The 9,864-nt window shown below is 41.6% G+C and overlaps 1 pseudogene; it reads left to right on the top strand.

Annotated features, from left to right (window-relative positions):
* Positions 1–2,581: 2,581 nt before the first annotated feature.
* On the top strand, positions 2,582–7,527 carry LOC138172438 (RNA-binding protein with serine-rich domain 1-like; annotated as a pseudogene).
* The last annotated feature ends 2,337 nt before the right edge of the window (positions 7,528–9,864 follow it).

The following is a 9,864-nucleotide window of genomic DNA, read 5'->3' as shown; positions in this document are numbered from 1 at the left end:
AAGGGTAGATTTGCCTCTGCACTCAGGTGCTCCTGGCTGTGCCATCTAGGTCAAAATAGAACAAGTCTAATCCATCCCGTACAAGGCAGTTCTTCACACACTTGGAGGTATCTGTCATGCTCCACCCAGGCCTCTTCTCTAGACTAAGCAGACCCAATTCCTTCAGCTAATCCGTATATGTCACTGATTCAAGGCCTTTCCTTATTCTTGTTGGCCTCCTCTCAACACTCTCCAGCTTACCAAAGTCCTGACAGTGCGTCTTGCAGAACTTAACACAATATTTCAGGTAAGCTCTTATGAGGGAACAGCAATGGGTTACTATTCCTTGAAGCTTTCCCCAGAATTGGTAGAATCCTGATTGCTTTTAAAGGGGAAAAACATTTGGGAAAGGTAAATAGAGCAGAAAATATTGACATTCCTGTAGGTTTTGTACTAGATTCAACACTTGGCGAAACAGTGTGGAGAATGCTGGTCCTCAAGTCCAGAAGTCCTGAGTTCAGATAGGACTTTAAACACTTACTAGCTGTTTAACCCCAGCTTCAGTTACTTCATCAGTAAAAAAAAAAAAAAAGTGAAATGTTTTGAAAGAGTATAGTAAGAGCAGTTATTTCCTATTTGAATAAGTGAACATTTGTAATGCAATTTGTGATCTGTGAAGCTGTGTATTACTATTATTACTATTATTGCTGTTGGTATTAATGATAACTTTAGGAACAGCGTGTTTTCATCTTCATCATAGGAGATATGCTTCTTATATAACTATGAAGATAGAACTTGCCAGAAATTGTCCATATACTGCACATTTTTTTATGGGCATTGGGAAATTCAGCTGTCAGCTGCCTTCAATTCAGTCGTGGAGATGACTGCTTCTTCATCCTGGTTCAGTGATACAATTTGGCAAGCAAGGTGCACCTGAATGAGGAGGGAAAAGGAATCAGCAATTAATACTAATTCATGAATTATTCACGTGCTTTTAAATTTTTATGAAGTTATATTTTATATTATTTCTCCCTCCTATGTACCTCACTTTTGAAAAATAAAAATAAAGTCCTTATAACAAATATCAATGGTCAAGCAAAGCAAATTCACACATTGACCCTGTTTAAAAAATAGATCTCAGAGTACTCTTGGAGTCTGTTGCCTTTCTGTCTTGGGGAAGGTCACATGTTTCCCCATGATTTCTCTGGAATTGTCGTTGGTCATTGTTTTGATCAGGATGCCCAAGGTCATTCAAGCCACCTTTGCAGTGTTCCTGTATGAACACTGGTTCTGCTCACCTGCAGCAGTTCAAAGTCTTTCCAGGTTTCTCTAACACTGCCTCTTTCATCATATCTCCTAGCCCACTAGTATTCCGTCATATTCATAGCACATATTTTGTTCAGGGAATCCCTGCCAGGTGGGAAACCTCTTATTTTTCAGCGTTTAGATACCACAACACAGAGCTCTTATGGAAATTTCTTATACATGGTCTTCTCCTTTTCCTTGGCTCTCTTTGATTAAAAGCTTCATCAAATTGTACACCCCATTTAGTGAATTTTGAGGCACAGGTTCAAAAGGATTTCCAGAATGTCTGGAACAATTCACAGTTCCACCAACAGTATGCATGTGACTGTTTCCTCCTACCTCTCCATTGGTTATTTTCCTTAAAAAAAAAAAAAACAACTTTGCCCATCTATTGGATGTGAGGCAGGACCTCGAGGATTTGCCTTAATTTGTATTTCTCTGATTATGTCATTTACAGCATTTTCACAAATTTCTTAATAGCGTGGGATTTCTTCCCCTGAAAACTGCCTGTTCATATCCTTTTATCATTTGTCAACTTCACAAGTTGTTCTTATTTATATATTTGAATCACAGATATCTGTTTTTGTTTGTTTTTGTTTTTTGGAGGGAGGAAGGCAGGGCAATTAGGGTTAAGTGACTTGCCCAAGGTCACACAAGTAGTAAGCATTAAGTGTCTGAGGCCACATTTGAATTCAGGTCCTCCTGACTCCAGGGCTGATGCTCTATTCACTGGGTCACCTAGCTGCCCCCATAGATATCTTAAAATGAAATTTAATGCAAAGATTTCCTCCAGTCATCTGCTTCCCTTTTGATTTAAAATACATTGTTGTTCATTTTTTTGTATAGAAGTTAGGTGTCTTATTTAAAAATTATTTTAAAATTTAGAATGTTTCATCAATTTGGATGTCATAGAGCTAATTGACAACAGCTTTTTTTTAATGGGGTAGTTTCCAAAAATGAAGTCCAAGTGAGGAAAATAGAATCCAGTTCCAAACTGCATTTCCTTCTCTAGGTGTAACAGCCTTTGCTCCAACTGTTTCATATTTCATCCCTTCTACAATAAAAATGTTTGTCTTTGCTTTGTGCCACTGACTGGATTATCAGTTCCTTGAGGACAGACTCCTTGATGCATATTCTTTTGTAAGGATAATAATCATTATTGTAATAACTAGCATTTGTGTAGCAGTTTAAAATTTACAAAGTGCTTTTCATGGAATGATCCTTAGCACCATGGACAGGGCCCCTGAAAGTGTCAAACTCCTTTTTCAGAATTAGAGGAGAGGAGTGACTAGGTGGGATGCTCAGGTACGGCTTGGAATAGACAAACTTTCAAGATCTCTCCAACAGCCAGATTCTCTGATTTTGTCACTGCAGGTATGCAGTTATATCATTCCACTATGTCATTCTCTCATATTGATTTCAATATGAAGCTCAAGAAATACAATGTTCAGAGAACAGTTAGGATAACAAAGGGAATCAAGCTGAAAATTCACTAGAACTGGAGGTAGAATTTTACTTGGTGGTGGCGGTCCTTTCTTTTCAAAGCTGACCAATGGCATCATGGGGTGATGCCTTGACTTGTGACTGAACTGGATTTGAGGCAGAGTCACACAAGTCATCAGCTCCACTCTCCACCAGGGTCATTCCACAGTGCCTGCTTCAGCTACCTTCATGACCATTGGAGCAAAGTGTTCTCATCCACCCATTCTTCACATGCTTGGGGAAGACACCTCCTAACTCACTGATGGGTTTGAGGCCTGTTGCTTACCCTCAGCCTGGTTATCCTGTCTGCCAGGTTTACAGGGTGTGGCCACTATCCACACTACACCTTCTCAGAATCACAGGTGAGAACTGGGTAACTGTTTGGACATGAATGGTGAGTGAGTATCCCTGAAAATGGCTTGTCAAGCCCTCACACCAGAGGTGCCAGTTGTCCCTTAACACCCCATACACAGAACATAGAGAATTTTACCTATGAACTGAGCATCATATTCAGTAACTTCTCTCCAGTGTCTCCCAGGAAACGCTGAGGACTGGAGCATTCATAGTTCTTCCTTGTTCTGTGCATCTTCTGTCCAGAACCACAAAAATCAAGTTCTTGATCAGGTCAGGTGTCTTCTGCAAGAGGAAATGCTCCACATGTGATTCCATTTTAATTTCTAAAGATTCTTACCAGTTTTTCAAACTTGGTGAACCTAACGAGGACAAAATCACAAGTCATTCCTTGGCTTAGATACAGAAATCCCTGAGTATAAAGCATAAGGAAAATACATCTTTCCCAACTGAACTTCAAATACTTCCCAGGTTCCCATTCCTTTGATCAGGCCTGTCAAGTTATCACTCTCTCTCTGTAGCCCTTTTCATCTTGTCTACTTGAGAGGAGTCACTGGGCTTCATTTGAAACCTCCATGCTTAATTTCCCAGTTCCTGAAGGTAGGCCCCTTGGTTTGGTTTTGTGTTTTCATCCCCCTTTGCCACCCACCGAAGTGCTCTGGAGAACCACGGGATAGCATATCTTTTTGACTCAAAATGGATTTGAAGGATAGGGTAATCCTTTGGAGATTTCAAAGTGGAGTTCAATGAAAATGGCTGTGAACATGCCACTCATTTCATTCAATACATGAGACAGAAGTAAAACAGGTGTGAAGAGATGTACTTTCTAAGCCTGAGTCTTGCTTTCCCCAGGACTCAGTATGTATAAATCACAGAATGTGTGCTCAGTCAGAAAAGAGAATACTGGAATGAATCATTCTTTCTCTGCCATCAGCAGAATAAATAGCTGCTTCCAAAAGCTAATCTCTTTTTAATTAATTGATAATCCATAGGAACACTTACAGGTTGAGACTATTAAACTAACATTAAAGAAAATCCTCCTCATCCTCCCTCCCAGAATGCCTTAAAATCATAAGGCTAGCCTTAATACTTTCAAGGCCTAACCTGAAGTGGATGACTGAGAAAATAGGACAGCAATGCCAATTGAAATTTAATAGAAGTGTTTATTTAGCCGGTGACTGCCTCCTTGAAAAAGAAGACAGCCCTGAGCCCTCTGCAAAGTACAATTTATGGACTTAGGTGTTGCTAACAATTATTACTCAACAACAAGTGTGGTTCCAAGGGGGTATAATGCCATTTCTAGTGAAGCCACCATTAGTGCTGTTTCTAGTGAAGCCTTAAACAAAAACAAACCTGTATCTGGGGCAGGTTTACAGGTGAAATGTTCCTTTACTGTTATGGCCTTTCAGGGGGTTTCCAGGGGCCCTGGTAGGGGGCCCCTTATGGCAGGTTTAGGGGGCTTTGGTGTATAATTTTTGGTGGGCACTTCAAACCTAGTGTGAGCTAGGACAGTTATCAAGGAGACTATTTGCTAAACTGGAATGCAATCTCAACTCCTCCATTGTTTTGTTTATTTAAAAGAATGTTTCTGAAAAAATCAAATGTGTCAAGAGAATTTTTTAATTGAGGGAAACAGAAATGGTGAAATTGATCAATGAATCAATAACCATCTCCAGTTTCCAAGATTTCTATCTTCATTCCATCTCAGCCTCCCAGCATGGATGATCAACACAGTTCTGCTGTCCCATTCTATGAATGCAGATACTGAGCATAATCTCTTTCTCTCTGTCCCTTATTTATGCCAAATCACCTGTTTGTCACCACACCTTTCAATCTATCCATACCTCCCTCTTACTTCTTCATCTTACTCATTCTGGTCTCCCTTGTCTCTCTTCAAAATCTGGACTCTAGAATAATCCAATTCAGTTTGACATTATTCTATGTCATTATTTCCCTTGCCTCTCATCATTCAACTATTCTCTCCCTGCTGATTCCCCCAAATACATCACCTTCAACATTGATTTCCTTCAGTCACACTCCTTAGCCTGAGAGCCTTCCTGGACAAAACCACAAGTCTTACCCATCTGCATGAACCAGGAATCAATACTTCCTCCATACTGGGGTCTCACTGCTGATTATTCTGCCTTGATCGATGCTCTTGTCTAACTCTTTCAGTTGTCTAGAGGACTGGGTTGTTTTAAATTCCCAATTGAATCAGGACTCCACTATCCCAGTATAAATTACAGCTTTGGGGGGTGGGGGGAGGGAAATAAAGGCAATCTATTAGGAACTCTGTCATCTCCCTTTTTCTGGACTTCCAGATACTTCCAGAAATTTCAGTAATTAATATTTGCTTTCCTAAAGGGTTTGAGGAAGAGCTGCCCCAGGAAAACCCCTGTAGGTGACACCTCACCTCCCTTTCCTTTTTTCCTCTGGCAGCATTCACAGTCTTAAGACTCAGTGAGCTCATTCTGCATGTTCATTCTTAAACTGTAAATGTGGGCTCTAGACAGGCCTCTACCCTGATGCCATAGACTTCTCTTGCAGACCCCTTAGGTTTTCTTAGGCTGGGAAAAAACACTTTATCCTGACCTTTTGTTAACTCTTCCATCTCAAATTTGGTTTGAGGCACTATTTTTAAATTGCGGGGAGGGGCATGTCGGGAGGGTTCAGCCGGAGGCTCCTAATCCACCATTTTGGCTCTGCCGCATGGGTTTTCTTTTTCTTGCTTTCTCAGTCTAGGGGGTGGGTGGGTTTAGGTGGTAGGGTCAGAAGGAATATTTACTATGATTAAAACAAAATAGATCTTATGGAGAAAAAGGAAACATGAAACTCGGATCCACAAAATAGCCAACCAAAATTCCTAAAGACTCATGATATGATGAACATGATGCCCGCCTCCAGACAGAGTGCATATTGAGACTTTTTCATGCATGAGTAATGAGAAATTTTGTTTTGTTTGACTACACATACTTATTATAGGGGATTTGTGTTTCTTGCTTTCTTTTGTGTTTGTTTTTTTTGAGGGGGGAAGGCAAGGTAATTGGGTGACTTGCCCAAGGTCACATAGCTAGTAAGTGTGTCAAGCGTCTGAGGCCGCTTTTGAACTCAGGTCCTCCTAACTCCAGGGCCGGTACTCTATTCACTTCGATACCTAGCCGCCCCTTGTTTCTTATTTTCTTAATGGTGGGAATAGTGAATGAGGAAAGTGAGAGGAGAAAATGCTGATATCTGTTTGAAAATAAAGTAAAAGATTCCCCACCAGAAGCTCTCCCACACTCTCTTCCTCTTTCCACGTTTCCACGTGGGCGTCGGGAGACGGCCTCGAAGCAGCCCTGGGGCAGGCGGATCGCTGCAGCCTCGCATTACCGACGAAATCATAGGTAGCCGTGGCAGACCTTAGAAAGGGCCGCACACAATCGGCTTCGGAGCCAAGGCCTGATTCGGTAGGTTCTACACGGCCTGCAGGAGGAAAGGTAAGGCCGCTGCCACTCGATCGAGGGGTGGGGAACGTGGTAGAGTAGCCCCGTCTTGTCCCTTTAACTGGCGGCTCTGTCCTAGGAATTAATTGGATTAGGGATCCGGTTCTCAGAAACCAGGAGTTAGAGGTGAGAGCTCAAATAAGTGAGTACTTAACCAGTCCTGCTATGAACTCCCTCAGGAGGAGAGAATGAAAGAGAAGAGCTTGTGAGGAGTCAAAGAAAATAATAAAAAAGCAGTAATAACAACAAAAAGTCCAGCACTCGGGCCACCATGAATCAAGGGAAAAAGGAGAGAGGTAGAGCCAAGGCTCTAAGAGGCGCAGTACCTCCGGCTCTGGCTCCAGTACCAGCGCTGGCTCCAGCTCTTCTGCATCACGTCGTTCAGGAAGCTCTAGCACCTCCCCAAGTTTCAGCTCCAGAGTTCCTATGGATCTCCTAGTCCCTGTCAAGGACAGATTCCTATAGGAGGCGTTCCCGCTCCAAATCGAAGCCACCCAAACGGGCTGAAAAGGAAAGGAAGAGACTGAGTCCTTCACCAAAACCCACCAAAGTACACATTGGAAGGCTTACTAGGAATGGGATAAAGGATCACATCATGGAAATATTTTCCACTTATGGGAAAATTAAAATGATTGATATGCCTGTGGAAAGAACGCATCGTCTTCTATCCAAAGGCTATGTCTGTGTGGAGTTTGAAAATACAGATGAGGCTCGAAAGGCATTGAAGCACATGGATAAAGGACAGCTGGATGGTCAGGAGATGACAGTCACTGCCGCGCTGGCCCAGTGGCGCGGGCCCCCACCCAGAAGGATGTGGCTCAGATCACTGCCACGCAGGAGAAGGTTTCGCTCTCCTGTCCACCGATGATCCCGCTCCCCAGGCCGCCCGGGCCATCGCAGCCACTCCAGCTCCAATTCTTCCCAATAAAGCAAGGCAGCTATTCTCACTTTGTAACTTAAATATGAGTGAACACAATATTAAAGCATTTGTACTGAGAATGGGGGAGAAAAAAATGCGAATGAAGCACTGGCTGCCAAAGGTTTATTTAATGCATTGGATGTCTCCTTGCCCTTGAAGCTTCCAAACAGCAAATCTGATCCATTTCTCAAGACTGATTTTGGCTCACAGAAATATTTGAGGTTCAAGAATTGCAACCTAAATAATGCCCTCTTTTCTTTTCTTTTTTTTTTTCTGACCTAAACAGAAAGCTCAGCTCTTAGCAGCTTATGAGAAAATCAGGAAACCAGCAAAACGGAGATCAAGATGCTTAAGCTCTGCCCACCCCAAAGTGGCCGCATTTTTTTCCCTTCACCCTAAGTAAATTTTTCATAAATATGGAAACTTGATGCTTACTTTTTGGCCAGGCTGATTCTTTAAGAAAAGAGGCCATAAGCTTTTATGTGTGTCCACTTTATCTCCTGCTTTGCAATCAGTCTGCTGCTTTGAATTTTTTTCTCCTGATTTTGAGGACCAAAGACCCCGGGAAGGAGTAGAGATTGTTCATACTCCTCCTTTACTCATTGCTGTAAATGGTTCTTTAAACACATTCATGCCCACCTCAGAAATTGGTAAACAAGTTGTGAGCCAGCCCCTGGGTGCTGCCTCATCAAGGAGCCAGCCTGTGGCCCCTTGAAAAGCTAGCAGGTTAATTTTGCCAAATGTAGATTGCATTCTTAGCTTTTATTATACAGTCAACACTAGAAAATTTATGTGCTGAGTTTTGTATCTTTGTAGCATTTTAGATGATGTTGTGTTTGTACTTTTGTTGTGTAGAATGGAAGGAAATCATATTACATAAACCCCAAGAGTTGGGAAAAAGGAAATAAAGTAAAATATGATTTCTAAAAGAGAGCTCAGTTTTGGTCAGGTTGAGTTTCAGATGTCTCCAGGAGAATCAGTTCTAGATATCATGTAAGTCATTGGAGATTCAAGACAGAAGACCAGGAGAAAGGTGGGAGCTGGATAAATTGATTTCAAAATCTTCAGCATATTAAATTTAATGGGAGCAAATGAGATCGCAAGTGAACTAGAACAAATGGAGAAGGGAAGGGGACTGAGAACAGAGCACTGTGAAACACATAGTTATCAGAAATAACCTGGTTGATGGTCCAGCCAAGGAGATGGAGGAGCAGTCAGATAGGTAGGGGGAGAACCAGGAGAGAAGAGTGTCATTAAAAAAAGAAGATTATCAAGGAGAAGATGGGGAATGACAATGTCAAAGGCTACAGAGAAGTTAAGAAGGATGAGGACCGAGAACAGGTCATTAGATTTGGTAATTAGTAGATTGCTGGTCATTTTTTTAGAGGAATTTCAGTTGAATGATATGAGAAGCCAGAGAATTGCACGGAGAGAGAAAGGAAGTGAAGGGACCTATTGTAGACTACCTTCTCAAAGAGTTTAGCCAGAAAAGGCAGGAGAGATCTGGGAAGACAGATAGCAGAGGTGGCTGGATCAAGGTAGGATTTCTTAAGGACAGGGAGACAGGGGAGTGTTGGTAGGCAGTAAGGAAGTAGACAGTAAACAGTGACTGAAGGTGAGAGAGTGAGGATTGCAGGAGGTGTTTAGGGTTGGCAAAAGGCTTTGCAAACAATGTTTCATTTCTTTTCACAATCCAGAAACCAAGATAAATGTTATTATTAAATCCATTTTTCAGATGAGGTTACTGAGGCAGATAGTGGGAAAGTATGCTGTTCAGGGTCACTGTCTGAGGCTGAATTTGAACCCAGGTCTTCCTGGCTCCATATTCACTGTTCTATCCAAGGGTCCAGATGGCTAAAGATAAATCAATATAGACAGAGATCTGATCCATGATAAGTAGAGCAGAGATTGCTAGATGATAGATGGATAGACAGATGTAGACAAAGAAAGACAGAAGATGGACCAACAGATTGATGAATGATAGTGGGATAGTTGATTGATACAAATTTAGGTGAATAGATATAAATGGGTAGTGTATTAACTGATTTACTATTCAGATAATTATAGATATAGATAATTGGAGATATAAGTGACATGTAGAGAGAAAAGTGGATAGATGGCTGGAGAGGTAGAGAGACTGATACACGAGATCTAAGGAGCTAGGCAAATGATGGATTGAGCCAGACAGTAGCAGACCAATGTATAGATGAAGGGAATTATGATGATGATGATGATGAAACTGGATAGATAGTAAGAGTAGGTATACAGAGGCAGCTGACAGAAAAAGAGATTGAGAGATTACAGACAGTGATGGATAAAGGTGATGATAGGAGTTATGCATTCTCA

This window comes from Petaurus breviceps, unplaced genomic scaffold (assembly GCF_028583685.1).
Source record: "Petaurus breviceps papuanus isolate PSGF00001 unplaced genomic scaffold, PetGlider_PUasm1.0 534, whole genome shotgun sequence".
NCBI classification, from domain to species: Eukaryota; Metazoa; Chordata; class Mammalia; order Diprotodontia; family Petauridae; genus Petaurus; species Petaurus breviceps.
This window is presented reverse-complemented; position numbering and strand designations above follow the sequence as displayed.